Consider the following 18055-nt stretch of genomic DNA (forward strand, 5'->3'; position numbering starts at 1 on the left):
CTTCACTATCCACAACTCCCCCTATTTTTGTATTGTTCCCATATTTACTAACCCAATTTACCTCTCCATCATCCAAATTATTAATGTAAATGACAAACAACAAGGGATCCAACACCGATCCCTGAGGCACACCGCTCGTTACCGGCCTCCATCCTGACAGAGAGTTAACCACCATGACTCTCTGACATCTATCATCTAGCCACCATTGAACTCATCTGACTATCTCAACATTAATACCTAGCGCCTGAACCTTCCTTACTAATCTTCCATGTGGAACCTTATTGAAGGCCTTACTGAAATCCATGTAGGCAATATCTACTGTGCTACCTTCATCAACCTTCCTAGTCACCTCCTCAAAAATTTCAACAAGATTTGCCAAACATGACCTTCCCCACACAAACCTATGTTGGTGTCCCTGATTAATCCCTGCTCTCTAGATACTTATACATATTATCTATAAGAATACTCTCCATTAGTTTATTGACCACCAGCATCAAACTTACTGGCCTATAATTGCTGGGCCTACACCTGTAGCACTTTTTAAACCGAAGAACATGTTTGCGATATGCCAATCCTGCAGCATCATGTCCCCCTTTAGTGACTTTTTAAAATGCACTGTCAGAGCCTCTGCTATTTCCTCCCTGACCTCCCTCAATGTCCTGGGGAATAAATTAACAGAATGGTACAAACAAGGGGGCTTACAGCTACCAAACTTTAAGAATTATTATAGAGCAGCACAATTAAGATACCTATCAGATTTTTATCAAACAAGGGAAAAACCAGATTGGGCCAGATTAGAGCTAGATAAAATAGGGGAGAAGGTACCTGAACATATACTATATAAGTGGGATGAAAAGCTGGTGCAACATAGGAATTCACCAGTACTGCACCATCTGCTCAACATTTGGATGAAAATTCACGTAGAAAGGAAAAAAAAACAAATTACCAACTACCAAAATTAATACTGACGCAAAATTAACTAATCCCTTTCACAATAGATAACCTTTCCTTTAGAGAATGGGAGAGAAAAGGGATCAAAAGAATAGAAAATTGTTTTTTTGGAAATAAATTGTTATCTTTTGAACAAATGAAGTAGAAATATGGTATAACTCACAGTACAATGTTTGCATACCACCAACTGAAAACCTACTTGAAAGACAAATTGGGAAGTCACCTGCCTTATCACATTCCCCAACAGTAGATCCAACAATGCCCATTCTCTAGTGGGTACCTCAATGAATTGCTGCAAAAAACTATCCTGTACACATTTTACAAATTCTAATCCATCCAGCCCCTTCACAGAATGTGTTTCCCAATCTATACCAGGAAAATTAAAATCCCCCACTAATTCAACCCTGTGCTTATTACAAATCTCTGCTATTTCCTTACACATTTGCTCCTCTATTTTTCGCTCCCCACTAGGTGGTCTATAATTGTAACTTCTCCTTTACTATTTCTCAATTCCACCCATATCTCCTCCCTGAAGAGCCCTCCAATCTATCTCACATCAGCATCGCTGTAATATTTTCTCTGACAAGCAATGCCACACCCCTCCAATTCTATCGCACGTAAAGCAACAAAATCCTAGAATATTTAGCTGCCAGTCACAACCCTCCTGCAACCACGTCTCACTAATTGCCACCACATCATACTGCCAAGTGTCTATTCGTACCTTCAGCTTGTCCACTTTCCTTACAATTCTCCTTGCATTAAATTAAATGCATTTCAGAGATTTCCCACATTTTTTCCTATATTTGTCCCTATTTTTACAATCAACTCTTATTTATTACCATCATCCCCCTCTATCACTCAACTGATCCTTTACCTTCTCAATCACTTGTCTTTCCACCCCCAAACTTTGTCTACAAGCCTTCTTTATTAGCGGACAAATCCTCTCTATGCTGTTCTCTTTTATATGGACCCCTTCCCCCAACCATAATAGTTTAAAGCCTCCTGAGTAGCCCCAGCAAATGCCCTCACCAGGATCCTGGTTCCTCTGGGATTCAGATGCAACCTGTCTGTTCGGTGTAGGTCCCACCTCCCCAAAAAAAGGTCACAGTGATCTAAGAACTCGAATCCCTGCCCCTGACTCCACCCCTTTAACCACGCATTCATCCTCCACCTAATACTATCTTGCCCTCACTATTGCATGGCACAGGAAGTAATCCAGAGATGACCCCCTTTGTGGTCCTTCTTTTTAGCTCCCTACCTAACTCCCTATATTCATTTTTTAGGACCACTTCACTCTTCATCTCTATGTCATTGGTACCAACATGTACCACGACCTCTGGCTTATTACCCTCCCCCATTATCTAACATATTAACTATGATTATGGGGGCAGACTTCCTGCTGGATCTGGAGTTGTATTTTTCAGAAAGCTTGGAGGATTTGAAAATTAACAAAATTCCAAATTAAGTTTGTAGATATTGTCCTGTCAGTAGCAAAACAATGAATTGCGATCACCTGGAGGTCCGACTCCCCCCTGCTCATCGTTCGATGAACCACAGAGATGCACAACTGGAGGGATGCTGAAATTCTCTTTGTTCCTTTCCTATTTTCTGTCCCTTTAGTTGTTTAGTTTTTCCTAGAGTAGGAGAATTATAAATGAGAGTGTATAAGGTGAAGGTCAGGATGGAACAGTTTTTAGAAGGGACATGAGGGTGGTGGGCACGTGGAATGAGCTGCCAGACAAAGTGGTAGAGGCAAGTATGTTAGCTTTCTTTAAGAAACAGTTGGATGAGAAGGGATTGGAAGGGTATATCCCTCATGTGGGCAGGTGGGACTAAAGCAGGAGGGCATGTTGTTCGGCATTGTCAAGCTGGGCCTGTGGATCTGTTTCTGTGTGTAAGACTCTATGACTTTATTAGTATTTGTCTTGATCCATGTGGTGATGAGCTGTTTTAGTATTGGTCCAAATATAGGCTGAATTAATGTTAATCCAGGTTGATTCAGATACAGGTTGTATTCATATGTATTAGTATAGATGCAGATATGAGGTGTATTCGTGTTGGATCAAGGAGGAGTGATTTTCTTACTTGTCTATTAGATGTTTTCTGGCTATGGATTACTGGGGCATATCCATGTGCAGTTATATTGGTAATGGACAAGATGTGAACTGAAATATAAAGCTGTGGACTATGTGGTCCTGGTATCATGCAGTTAAAACACATTTAGGGCAGCATTGGTATGAACATCAGCTGTGGTAGTATTGGAAGGATGGAGGGTGGCCAGGCCCCAGGGTGGGAGCCTGACCTGGCATTCTAGCGTGTGATTGGGCCTCTTCACGGGAATGGGCGGGGCCTCCCAGAACTGGTTATTACTGACAGTGGTTGGGGGGAGGGGGGAGAGGCGCGTCAAACTGCATCAGCACACCCTTAAGCTGGAACTAGAAATCCAGCCCCAATATGACAGGTGCGCAGAGGTGGGGCATCACCAGCAGTTTGAAATTCTGTATTAATGTAATTCAAGATGCAGACCATATTAGCACTGAACAAGGTGCATGCCCAAGGGACATTATGGAAATATATTTTACTGTGTAGTGCCTGTGGTCTTCTTGTAAGATGTGTAGAAAGCAAGCAAGAAAAAGGACAATGTATGTGTGTGGCGGGGAGGGGCTGGTAGTTGCATATTAAATATATAAAAAGAGTACACAAGCTTGCTGCTCTAGCTTCAACTGACATGTAGAGTAGTTCTGCTTTTAAATAACTTGTAGAGTTATTTAAGGAAGTGGGTGAGGGAGATCTCACTAACATTATGCTCACCAAAAAAAACCCTCTAATCTGGGTGACTTCAGAAGCTGGAAACACTCAGCAGGTCAGGCAGCATCCGTGGAAAGAGAAACCATTGAATGTTTCTAGCATGGGACCCTTTGTTAGAAGTGGGAAAGAGAGAAAACAAGTTAGCTTTTTCAAGTAACTTGGCCTCTTTCTCTCTGCATCTGTGCCTTTGGCTTAGTTTTTCTCTCTCCAATAAGACAGTCTGTCCTGTTGGGCACCTTCCATAACCTCTCTATTTGAAACAGAAGAAGGAAGATGCACAATCAGATTCTGTCAGCCATTTGGCCTCACTCTATCAGAGGAGGAGGGTGGAGGAAGGGTAAGGAGGGTCAAGGGAAGAAGAGGAGAGGGGTCGGAGGAAAGAAGAAGTGGTTAGAGGGAGGGGCAAGGTGATGAAAATGGAGGAGGAGGGAAGTTAGTGAAGGGAGAAAAGAATGGAACTGAAGGAAGGAGGTGAGGAGTTATTGGCTGCATCCATTTACATCAATCCTATATTAATTCAATTTTTATTCTCGTATGTTGCCATCATCATCCCCAAATTCTATCCCTCACCCACACACTGGGAGCAACTTACAGCAGCTAGTTAACCAACCAAGCTGCAGATCCTTGAGACGTGGAAGAAGCTGGAGCACCTGAAGGATACATATGGGGTCCTAAGGAAAACATTCAAACTCCATGCAGACAGCACTTGAGGTCAGGATCGAACTAACTGTGCCAATGTAATGGAAGCCTGGAATCACATAAAGAACAGATCAAGTGTGATGGAACATGCGGGCATGTCCTCACTGGACCAGAGTAGACCACACCATCTAGGGCGATTGATGATGGGCATTGAGGTAAACGGCCACACCACTGGCTACCTATTCAACACGGGAAGCAATAAGAGCTTCATACACCCAGGCACGGCTGAACTTTATTCCCTGACCATGTTCCCAGCCAAGTGCAAGGTAGCACTAGCCTCCAAATCTCTCTCTGTGGAAATCCGCAAAAGATGCACTGTGACCCCAACTGTGGGATGCACAAAATATAAGAACTTCATACTTCTGGTGATGCCCCACCTCTGCGCACCTGTCATTATTGGGGCTGGATTTCTAGTTCCAGCTTAAGGGTGGTTGATGCAGTTTGATGTGCCTCCATCGCCCCCCCCCCCCCACCCCCACTGTCAGTAATAACCAGTTCTGGGAGGCCCCGCCCATTCCCCCAAAGAGGCCCAATCACACGCTAGAATGCCAGGTCAGGCTCCCACCCTGAGGCCTGGCCACCCTCCGGTTTCCTCCGCCTCCACTGTTCTAAAACCTCAGCTGCTAGAGGAGGGCATAATAGAACCGAGTAACAGTTCCTGCAGGGTGCAAGTAATGGTGGTGAAGAGTGGGGAGAAGTACTGTATGGTGATAGACTACAGTCAGACCATCAACCAGTTCACCTTATTGGACACCTACTCTTTTCTCCGCACAGCTGATATGGTGAATGAGATCGCCAAGTATATGGTCTTCTCTACCATATACCTCAAATCGGCGTACCACCAAATCCCTATTTCCCCAAAAGACTGGCTATACACAGCATTTGAGGCCAACTGCCGACTCTACCATTTCCTGCGGGTCCCATTCTGCCTCATGAATGGGGTGTCAGGTTTTCCAAAGAGAAATGGACCGCATGGTAGATGACAATGAACTAAAGGCTAGGTTTCCATTCCTGGACAATGTCACCATCTGCAGCCATGATGAGAAGGAACACAATGAGAACCTGCAGAGGTTCCTGGCCACCGCAAAGCCCTCAATCTCACATACAATGAGAAAAAGTGCGTGTTTAGCACCAAGTGGCTGGCAATCCTGGGGTACATAGTGGAGTATGGCGTCATCACCCCTGAACCCAAGCACATACGGCCCCTTCAGGAATTACCTCTGCCACAGAACCCCACATCTTTAAAAAGATGCCTGGGGCTCTTCTCATATTATATCCAACGGATCCCCAACTATGCAGGCAAGGCCCAACCCCCAGTGAAAACCACTACCTTTCTCCCATGTGGCAGCCTCCAACTTTCCTATGGCTGCCACACTAAACCAAGCAGACAGGCCAATGGCATTTTTTTCCTTCACTCTCCAAGGCCCCAAACGCAGGCACAAGGTATAGTGGAGGCTGTGCGCCATTCTGCTGACAGTCCAGAGAGCTGTTGCTTTTATGTTAACAATAAACAGCAGGGTGAAATCAAAAATGACAAGATCATGAGGTGGAGAATTGAGTGGTCCACAAGAATTGAGACCTTGTACTGGCTGGGCAAGCTCAATGAACTACCTGATGCCCTGTCCAGGGGAACCTGAGCCAGGGTGCAAATTGATCACCTCCAAGCCCTCCACGATAGCCTCTACCATTTTGTGAGGGCCTGTAACCTCCCCTACTCAGTGAAGGAAGTCAGGGAGCTGACTCGCAATTGCCTGGTCTGTGCAGAATGCAAGTCGCAATTTTACAGACCAGAGAGAGCCAAACTCATCAAGGCCACTCGCCCCTTCGATCATCTCAGCATGGACTTCAAGGGGCCCCTGCCATCCATGAATCAGAACAACTACTTCCTGAGCATTTCCCATTCACCATCCCCTGCCCCGACACGACCACATCCACGGTCATTAAAGCACTCCACACAGTATTCACTCTGTTTGGATTCCCCTGTTAAGTTCATAGTGACCAGGGATCCGTCTTCATGAATGAGGAGTTGCAGTAATACTTCCTTTCCAGGGACATACCATCAGCTGTAACCCCTGCGGGAGTGGGTAGATGGAGAGGGAGAATGGTACAATCTGGAAGGCAGTCTTTTTGGCCTCAAGTCTAAAGGGATACCCATGTCCCAGTGGGAAGAGGTCCTTCCGGAAATGCTGCATGCCACCAGGTCCCTACTTTGCACTGCAACTAACGCATTGGCCCATAAAAAATTGTTGTCCTTCCCTTGGAGGTCGGCATTAGGAACCTCACTGCTGGTCTGACTGTTGACCCCAGGGCCCGTGCTTCACTGGTCGAGGAGGTGCACCTCCTGCAGGAGAACCCTTAATATGAGCTGGTAAAGTACCTGGACGGATGGAATGATACGGTGTCCGTCCGGGATCTGGCATGAGTGGGGGCCCCAGCATGGGAGGTGCACCCGATATTCCAAGGCAGCAACCAGTCGGTCCCTGGGATCATCCTGACAAATGACGTAGTGATCCAACCTCCAACATGGTCCCCTGAGTGAACCCCCCCCAACTTGAGTGCTCCCCCCACTGTTACAAAAAAAATTCTCCACTTCCTATGGATCTGTTACACACAGACACTGTTCAGCCCTCCAACAGCTAGTTGGTCAAACAAGCCACTGTTCCACTGGAACCAATGATACAGCCAGTAGTACTTTGGAGATCTCAAAGCTGAATAAAACCGCTGGAGCAGTTGAACCTTTGAACTGTGTGGACTATAAGACGTACCGATGGATATTGCCAAAGGGATGGATGATGGCTGTCATTCAGCTCTGGATGTCAGTGTTGAGAGGGGTTTGGTGGATGACACATCCTTCCAATACTATTCTCTCCAGTTGGCTTACTGAGGCACTGTCATGTGGCATGGACTGTGTCTCCAAATAGCAAATCCACTGCATCCATTGCAACATTTGCGATATGCCCCTATGTATCCACCAGTGCTCAAGCTGTTGCTCATCAGCCCAGGTTGAGAGGGTGCAGTATGAAGCCAGATCTTTTCAACACTGTCACCTGCAGGTTCCTCCATTCACAGTGGTCCAAAGGACTGGGTGATGCATGGAAACAAATAAGGAAGTATACATTATTAAATGAGAAATTAGAACAATGCTTATTGGCAACATAGGCTGATGAGTTGGGTGCAGATAATCTGCCATAAAGGAGGCTCTCCTCACTTTTCTTCTGCGATACAGCTGCATCTCATAAAGCATGAAGTGAATACTCCTGATTCCAAAGTTGTGTAGCAGAGTATGGGATATCCCATAATGATATTGCAAGGCTCCTTCAGAGCTGTTGTTGCAGCCTTCTGATGATCTGCCTTATTGGATTGCGACATTAAGTGCATGCAACCTTTGTGTGTGAGCTATACATCAATTGCAAGACAGATGGTTACCCAGATGGCCTGGTTATTGAACAGCCAAGCATTTAACTACCCTAAAATCCAAAGGGATCTGGTTCACAAATTAATTAACACATATGCTTTCTGTCAGTGTCAGGCCCAGTGTGGTTGTCATCTGTAAAGTGATAGTGGGACCTTGCATCTCAGAGAAGCCTTTGAAACAATGTGCCACTCTATTTGCTGCCCCAAGACAAGACAAATGCAATTTATAATTCACTCTCTGGATCGGAGAACATTTGTAATTTCCACAAGGCAATTGTGTATTCTCCAGCTCCACCTCAGAATGTGCCAGTGCATACAGGCAGATGGCCATCTTGAACCTTAATATCCCCTTGCTCTGTGCTGTGGTCACAACTGTGTTTAGAGCAGGTTTGCAACAGTGATGGGATGTAGCTGGCTAAACATGTTTCACCAGTGACATCCTACTACCTTGGAACTAGCAAAGAAAACCACATGTTGGATCGGGTCTGGTAGGGAGAAGATTAAGGAGATAGGGTGTAAAAGGAAGATTGTGGGAAGAACAGGTTCAATGGTAGAGAAGGTCTTTGATGGAGAAGAAGATCCTTGGAGTAGAGGCAGAGTAAGAAGGTTGATTGGAGATAAAGAGGATTAGCGTGATAGCCAACATTAAAGCAAGATTAATTTTTCCATTTAAGGCCTAATTCAGTACCTCAGGTCTATGCCCACAGGACTTTTAGCAAAGCAACTTTAAGAAAGTAGCTTCAACATTTATGTTGCATGTCATAGACACAATAAAAATCAGTCAGCACATCACAGGAAGTACTAACAGATGATAACATGTTTCATTGTGTAACATCTGTTTTTCAAAATATAATTTCTAGGCCACTCACTCAACAAAAATGGACTTTCTTAAAAATCTAATGCATAAACTGTTCACATATTCTCTCTTCCATAGTATGCATGTGTTCATGCTGCATGGTTAACTCACATAGAGCAGACAAATATTGCCTATATAACACATACAGCCCACACACTGTCCACACAGACATACATCACATGAGAGAACACATAAACATTACATGTTAACTTAACACCAACACAGAGCCTGTTGCATCACACACCATAAATATGTTACAAAGAACATTGATGAGGGTGGATGTAGCAAAGAACATTGATGAGGGTAGAGATGAAGTGCATATTGATTTCAGTAATGCATTTGATAAGGTAACCCATGCAAGTAGGGAGGCCTTGCTACTTGGAATCCATGGAATCCAAGGTGGCCTTGCTTTGTGGATACAGAATTGGCTTGCCCAGAGAAAGTAGAGGGTGGTGGTAGATGGTTCAGATTCTGCATGGAGGTCAGTGACCAGGGGTGCTCTGCAGGGATCTGTTCTGGCACCCCTTTGTGATTTATATCAATGAACTGGATGAGGAATTGGAAGGGTGGGTTAATAAGTTTGCGGATGACACAAAAGTAGGTGGCATTGTGGATAGTCTGGAGGGTTGCCAGAGGTTACAAAGGGTCTTTGATAGAATGCAGAGTTGGGCTGAGAAGTGACAGATGGAATTAAACTCAGAAAAGTGTGAGGTATTCATTTTGGAAGGTAAAATTTGAAGCAGAATATAATGTTAATGGGAGGACTCTGAGTTGTGTGGATGAACTGAGGTCAAAAGTTTTTCGGGTCCAAGTCCATAAGGCACTCAAAGCTACTTTACAGATTAATAGGGTGGTTAAGTAGGCTAATGGTGTGTTGGCCTTCGTTAACTGTGGAATTGAGTTCAAGAGCGTTGAGGTAATATAACAGCTAGATATGACCTTGGTTAGACCCACTATGAATGTTGTGTTCTGTTCTGGTAACCTCATTACAGGAAAGATGTGGATAATATAGAGAGGGAGCAGAGAAAATTTACAAGGATATTGCCTGGATTGAAGAGCATGCCTTATGAGGACTGATTGAGTGAACTTGGTCTTTTCTCTTCAGAGCACAGTGATGATGGGTGACAAGATGATGAGAGGCATTAATCGTGTGGATGTCCAGAGGCTTTTTCCCAGGGCTTAAATGGTGAATATAAGGGGGCATAGCTTTAAGCTGCTTGGGAGTAAGTACAGGGGGGATGTAAGAGGTAGGTTCTCAACACAGAGATTGATGAGTGTTTGGAGTGACCTGGCAATGGTGGTGGAGGCAGGTACAATAGGATCTTTTAACAGACTATTAGATAGGTACATGGACCAAAGCAAATTGAAGGGTTAAGCAATAGGGAAATTTTAGGCAGTTATTAGAGTAGGTTATTAAGGCAGCACAACGCAGAGCCATGGGGCCTGCACTGTGCTGTTGATTTCTATGTTCTATGTTTTAAAGACTTACAAACACATTCAACCAACTCCCTAAAAGCACACATTACATACCCTTTGCACAAGCACACCACATAAATCTAATTTGGGAGAAACTTCTTTATCCAGAAAGTGGTTAGAATGTGGAACTTGCTACCACAAGAAGTAGTTGAGGCAAATAGAACAGGCAAATTAAAACTTCAGAAAAGAAACAAATGAAGAACATGCATGCACACACACATAATGCTTTTTAGAGTTTTGCACTTTAATATTGATATTTTTATGCTTAAATTAGGAATAGCTTAATTTGAAAAAAGTGACATGGCATTTCCAGGATGCATGACTGAGGCCAAATATTTGGTGGTCAGCTTGTGCAGAGGAAGATGCCATCCATAGTCTGACATATGATTGGAGCACAGGCAGGTGAGGTCGGGACCCGTTTTACAGTGGTTTATCCACTGATGCTGTGAGGTTTAAGGTGCCTCCAGGTCCTTAGCTTTGTAGTTTGCTGCAATGAGCAGGTTAGACACTCAGAGGCTATTGGTAGCTGATTTTGGGCAAGTTGCCATCTCTCCCATTATTATCTCTATGCCGGGCTTGTTTGATGATGTCTTGAAAAGATAAGATTGCTTCAGGTAACAAGGTAAGACAACTAGTTCCTTGATCACTTCACAAAAAAAAAGGCGGCTCTGCCAGAGCTGCTGTAATGGCAGCACCGCCACTGGTGCAGACCTGGGAGGGCAGAGAGAGGAGACACAGTGCAGCTCTGAAGGGTACTAATGCCCAGTCCTAATGATGACTGCTCTGTATGGACTTTAAATGGCCTGCCAAAGGAGCTGATGGTGTTTTTATTTAAAATCCTGCAATGATAGGGCCTATGGCCAAGATGATGGTGCCTATGGGGCCACGAGGGGTTGCGGACTCCAGGGGAGCAGGAGATGGCGTAGGGCACCAGAAATGGAGAGAATAACCCCTGTTGAGAAGGAGAAGCAGAGGAGATGACCTGACAGGATGGTAACCATGGCAACAGATCAGTGAGGGGCTCAGAGGCTGAGGGAACCACAGAGGGTGTGGGCGACTTACGGTTGGGGGAGCTACACAAGCTGCAGGCTGCTGGACACTGGTTTGAAGGTACCAGGTATTGGAAATGGGATTTGAGATGATGCTGAGGGCAAGAAGGGTTGTGTATGTATGTCTTTGGGCACTGAAGGCTTTCTGATCGTGTCGGAGGTTTGTATCTGGAGCACAGGTTGCCAATGGATCAAACAGGAGTCTGTGTAGCTGCAGAAACTGCGGGAGTTCTGGAGGGCAAATCTGTGCACTCAGGTACTCTGAAGGGACCCTCTTCTGCCTCTCTTTTTCTCTCTTACTGTAAGAGATACTTATGATGACCCTGTCTGCCTTACAGCAGGCAGAATGCAATTTTGTGTAATATTACAGCTTCTGTACGTGACAATAAAGGAATCTACTTGGAAACTCATTTCACCTCTTCTCCAGTTTCAATTCTATGTTGAAGTAGAATGGCAAGATTCTCCTGGAATTGCACACATTGAACAACAAAAAATCTGTGACGTCAGGTTTAATGCTCAATAAGTGAAAGGTGCTCCATTTTTCTCTGAATATCCATGGATAGGCAATAATGATTTGAAGAATATATTTTAATGAACATTTAAATTGCTAATGACAAAGAAATTGGCATCTATAATGTGATATTAACTAATCATCCTTATGTTTTCTTTGCGTGAAATTCTGACAACATTGCTATTTTCATGTGTTGCTCATTCTATGATTGCACAGATTCCTTTCAACAGGGTTCACTGCACATGGCATGTGTAATCTCGAACGCTCCAGCCAGGCTTAACTGACTTTGGGGCAAATGGGAGGGCATTACCTGGGACCTTCACAACTCCCTCTGGAGAGGATATTCAAGGGTCTGGTGTATCCGGTGTGATCCAGACTTTACAGCAGATGTCAACACTCCTACATCAGCACAATCAACTCATACAGTCTGGTCCCCAATGGAAACAGCAAGCAAGTGGGGGTTATGTCTCTGCTCATGCACCTGCTCCTTCACGATTCCACCAGGGACCAATGACTTAGGCTTTGGCATGCATTTTGTCAAACAACAAAATCTGCAGATGCTGGGGTCGGGTCAAGTGCAATACACAAATGTGCTGGAGAACCTTAGCTGGTCAAAGAGCATCCATAGGAAGTAAAGGGTAACCAACTTTGCAGGGCTGGACACTAACTGATTGGAAAGTAACTGGTCCTGGTGCCAAGTCAAGTTGGCAAGATTTTGGAAATAAGCCTCTCTGTGCTCCTTCACATCTACCAGCCATTTGAAGCAGGTGCTTACATAGGCATCAGCTCTGTCCAAAATTCTTGCCATGTCCTTTGGAGCAGAGTTGGTGTGAGGCTTGTCCATCTGAGAGCTTGTAAACCAACTTCCCTACCCCTCTGGCCTAACTGTGCCAACCTATACCAGCAGTTTCTTGAGAGAAATGTGTACACATAAGAACCAGAGCAGACCTCAAGCCTGCTAATGTAATCTAGCCCATGCCTCAACTCCTGTTCCAGTTCCCCATATTCTTCAATTTACTGATCTTTTAAAAAAGTGTTTAGCTCTGCTTTAAATCTGTCATGATCCATCCTCTACAGCCTTCTTGGGTATAGATTCACCATAGTCTGCAAGGGGAAATTTCTATGCATCTCTATATCACACTCGTTAAACCATCTTGACATCTATCCTGCCAAGGACCCCCTCACACCTTGTATATCTCTGTCAGGTTACCTATCATTTATCTAAACTGCAGAGAATCCAGACCTAACCTGTTTAGCCTCTTCCTCAGTGCACTGGTTGCTCCTTTGGACTTTCCACTATGCCAATGATGGGCAATGTGACAAGGATTGAGAGCCAATGTCCTGCACACTTGCAGGTACATGCAGACAGACCATTCATTGTAATGAAGAAAGAAGCAATGGCAATAGTCCTGTAGAAATAAGTACAGTATACCTTCCATTCAAGGCAGTCTCAGGTGCTGCCGGGAAGACCCAAATTTCCATATGACTGAGTATGAGAGTTTAATGTATCGGTGCACCAAGCTTCTTACTTGATGCAGCCATATAGGAGTGCGAGATACACCAACAATGGTGCAACTTAAAATGACCACACTATGGGCAGTGTGATTAGGTGCAGTTAACGTCAGTACCAGAAAACCAGGTTCGAATCTGCTGCAGTCTGTGAGGAGTTTGCACATTATCCCTGGGCCTGTGAGGGTTTTCTCCAGGTACTCTGGTTTTCTACCACCCTCCAAAAACATACGTGGTTGGTAAGTTAACTGGGTGTAATTGGGAGAGTCAGGTTTCATGGGCTGAAAGGGCCTATTTTTTTTTTAAATGGCATTGGACAGAAAAAAGATATAATAAAAGGATAAATAAATAACAATTCATAATTGTAGTGAATGCAAAAGAAACAGCGATAATGTAGTCATAGAATCTCCCCTCAAGCAGGAGAGGACAGTCCCTTCAAGTTCCAAATAAAAGTAGAGAATACTGTAAATACTCAGCAGGTCAGACAGCAAAGAATTAGAATCATACACTTGGAAACAGGCTGTTTCACCCAACATCCACACTGACCTGTGGGGATATTTTTGGATTAACCCTGTACCCAGCTCACAGTTCACAGCCCTCTATATTTCAGTGATTTAAGTATTACAATATTGTCAGTGACCCAGCTTCAACCACTTGCTCAGGGACCTAGAGAATTTGGGAAAGAGAACAATGATGTCTGAAAAATATCAATATTATGAAAGATGACTTGTTGACACATAAAAAAAAACACACAACTGCTGGAGAAACTTGAAGGGCTCAAGCTCGAAACGTTGGTGATGTATCTTTATCTTTGCTCCATAAAGACACTGTTTGATCTGCTGAGTAAAGGTAAAGATACATCACCAACGTTTCGGGCTTGAGCCCTTCAAGTTTCTCCAGCAGTTGTGTGTTTTTTTTCCACTTAACTATGGTGTCAACAGAATCCTGTGTTTTACCTCTGTTGACACATAAAGGTAAATAAATCCCTGAGGCATGGCTGAGCGTACCCTTGGATGTTGTGAGAAGCAAGCGAAGAAATGGCAGGGGACCTGGCAGAGAATTTTGTATCTTCCTTAGCCACGGGTGAGCTACCAGAAGATTGGAGAATGGTTAAAGCTTGGCCTTTATTTAAGAAAAGGAACTACAGGCTGGAGAACCTCACATCAGTGGTGAAAAAGTTACTGGACATTTGGATTTCTGAGGGACAAGATTTATCTTCATCTTGAAAGGCAAGGATTGATTGGGATAAGTCAGCACAGGTTTGTGTGATTGAGTTTTTTGAGGAGGTGACAAAGAAGATTGACAAGGGTAGGATAATAAATGTTGTCGGGATGGACTTTAGGAAGGCTTTTAACAAGATAATGCATTGTAGGCTGATCCAGAAATTAGATGAGACGAGATTTTATTGTCTAGTACACAAGTACGATATACAGATGCACCTAAATTCTTACTTCCTGTAGCCACACAGGAATGTAGCATACACTAACTGCAATAATTTTGTTAATTATACATATGGCACTGTAATAGGCCAATTCGGCCCTTCGGGTCTGTGCTGCCCAATTAACCTACACACCAGTATATTTTTGAAGGTGGGAGAAAACCAGAGCCCCTGGAGAAAACCCATGCAGACATGGGGAGAAAGTACAAACTCCTTACAGACAGTGCAGGATTTGAACCCAAGTCTGGACCCAATCGCTGGCGCTGTAAAGGCATTGCGCTAACTACTAGGCCAACCATGTATAAGTTATTTCACTATATCAAGATAGAATAAGAGATAATAAATATAAAAGTATAAATAAATAAATAGTCACAGTTGCAGTTACTGCAAGAAAAATAATGCTATTTCATTAGTGCAGAGATCTTTTGGTCCTGGAGTAGTCTATCATTAGGTTAGTACACAAAGGTTCAAGAGCCTTATAGCTGTGGAAAATAAACTTTTCTTGAACCCAGAGGAGCATAGATCAGATAGATGATCAGAGAATTTCCCACTCCAGAATAGGGGAATTTAAAATTAGAGGGCATGTGTTTCAGATGAGAGGGTAAGATTTTAAGGGGAGCAGAGAAGCAAGTTTTATTTCCACATAGAGAGTGCAGGGTATTGAGAATGAGCTACCAGAGAAAGAGGAGGAATGCAGTGGGGGTTAGTGAAATTTTAATAGTCCTAACTGCCCCTTAGCCTGATCACCATTAACATGGCAGAGAGGATGAAGGGTTTTGAAATGGGTTTTCTGCATAACCTCCATACAGGCACACACACTTGCACTCACCCACCCACCCATCCACGCGCGCGCACGGACTATATGAAAGAAGAAATGAATCAGCATTTTCAACTTATCAGGCGGAACTTTAAACTTCCTCATTGAGTTACACTTTTAAAATAGTGCTGAATTTACGGAAGGAATGGGGGAGGGGATTCACGCTTTGACATGTGAGTATGAGTAACTGCCAATGACTTTGGGTCAGCGTGGCCATTGAAACTAAGGATACTCTCAAGTACCAAAATGCATCCCATATACATTTAGATCAGGAAATTCAGGAAAATCTGCCCAGTGTCAATAGAGATGAAGACCTTCGTATTTGCATGATGGTATAGAGAAAGAAAAGTCAACCAGGGATCTCAAACTCATTCTAAAAGCAAAATACTACAGATGATGGAAATCTGAAGTAAAACAAAAAAAAAGCATATGTTTGATGGATTGCATCTCATTTTTTTTTACCAGCACCCAACATTGAACTCGACACTTTCAGATGCATGTAATTTGAGGTCTTGAATGACATATTTGTGGCTTTTATGCATTTTTTCCCTTTGGATTTCATATCAATCAGTCCTAATGTGTCTTCTAATTGTGCCTCTCTCAGACACGTCTTGTTTTTCATCACTTGAATGCAATGGATACGTTCACCAATTGTGGCATTCAATCTCACCTTCCACCACTTCTAATCTTTCTCAGTTCTGGTGAAAGGTCAACATACACGTTTGTTTGTTTTTCTCTCTCCACTGATGACACCTGGCTTGATGGACATTTTCAGCATTCTTTGTTTCATTCTACACTATTGTAGTTCATTAGTCCTCCGTTGTTGATGTAGCAGTTAGTGCAACGCTGTTACAGCGCCAGCCATCGGGACTGGGATTAGAATCCGGTGCTGTCTGTAAGGAGTTTGCACGTTCTCCCTGTGTCTGAATGGGCTTCCTCCGGGAGCTCCAGTTTCCTCCCACTGGTCGAAATGTACTGGGTGTGCAGGTTACTTGGGTGTAATTGGGCAGCATGGATTGATGCTCCGAAATGGCCTGTTACTGTGCTGTGTGTCTAAATGTAATAATTATAAAAAAAAAATAATGGTTTCCTTCCTGTTCCCTTGCAGTAGATCAGTCTTAACACCCTTATCTCTGAATTAAAAAGTCAAGGCTTCAAGCCTACTGCAGAGAAATGTAGGCTAATGTATGGCCAACTGGGTTCCAATGCTACTTTGGTCAGGATGCTGTGATGGGGCATTAAGCCCAGAATTTTTTTGTAGACAAATGAACCCAATCTGCTTTGAAAGAGAACAAGATTCAAGGCTAAAATGGCACCAGCAGATTGCACAGACATTGTCAAAATGGTAGAGGCAGGTCTGTCTATGACAGCTACTTGGTGGGGCTGAATGCTATTGGAACCCTCAAAAAATCCTGGGGACATTTTCAGGTTTCCACTGCATAATCTCACCTGGAAACACCTCATGGATTCAAGAGGTATGGCTGGTCCAAGGGCAGACATTTGTAGATTGCCAGAATGGGCAGTTCGCCAGCTTCTGTTAATTGGTGTTATGTATGTTTGTTTTTCTCACAAAGATAAGCGTATACAGAGCCGTTGTCATACCCACACTCCTGTTCGGCTCCGAATCATGGGTCCTCTACCGGCACCACCTACGGCTCCTAGAACGCTTCCACCAGCATTGTCTCCGCTCCATCCTCAACATCCATTGGAGCGCTTTCATCCCTAACGTCGAAGTATTCGAGATGGCAAAGGTCGACAGCATCGAGTCCACGCTGCTGAAGATCCAGCTGCGCTGGATGGGTCACGTCTCCAGAATGGAGGACCATCGCCTTCCCAAGATCGTGTTATATGGCGAGCTCTCCACTGGCCACCGTGACAGAGGTGCACCAAAGAAAAGGTACAAGGACTGCCTAAAGAAATCTCTTGGTGCCTGCCACATTGACCACCGCCAGTGGGCTGATAACGCCTCAAACCGTGCATCTTGGCGCCTCACAGTTTGGCGGGCAGCAACCTCCTTTGAAGAAGACCGCAGAGCCCACCTCACTGACAAAAGGCAAAGGAGGAAAAACCCAACACCCAACCCCAACCAACCAATTTTCCTCTGCAACCGCTGCAACCGTGTCTGCCTGTCCCGCATCGGACTTGTCAGCCACAAACGAGCCTGCAGCTGACGTGGACTTTTTACCCCCTCCATAAATCTTCGTCCGCGAAGCCAAGCCAAAGAAGATAGGGAAAGTACAGATCAGAATTTATTTTTGCCTTTGGAGTGACGCAATTTACTTTTGAACTAATTGAGGTGGCAGCCAAATAAAGAACTGATTTACTGGTGGCGATCTGCATTGGAATGTGCTGCACAAGATTCTGACCCAATTGCCATATAACAATGCATGTGTTCAGGCTGATAACTACAGGTCAGTATTATCAGCATGTAAATGTAAACAGAAAGAAGAACAAAAAGAGCAGATTTATTATTCACCTTTTCATCTCTCAGCATACTGAAAGTAGCAGGTAGATAAATTTAAAAATG

The sequence above is a fragment of the Narcine bancroftii genome, chromosome 9, assembly GCF_036971445.1.
Source record: "Narcine bancroftii isolate sNarBan1 chromosome 9, sNarBan1.hap1, whole genome shotgun sequence".
Lineage (NCBI taxonomy): Eukaryota > Metazoa > Chordata > Chondrichthyes > Torpediniformes > Narcinidae > Narcine > Narcine bancroftii.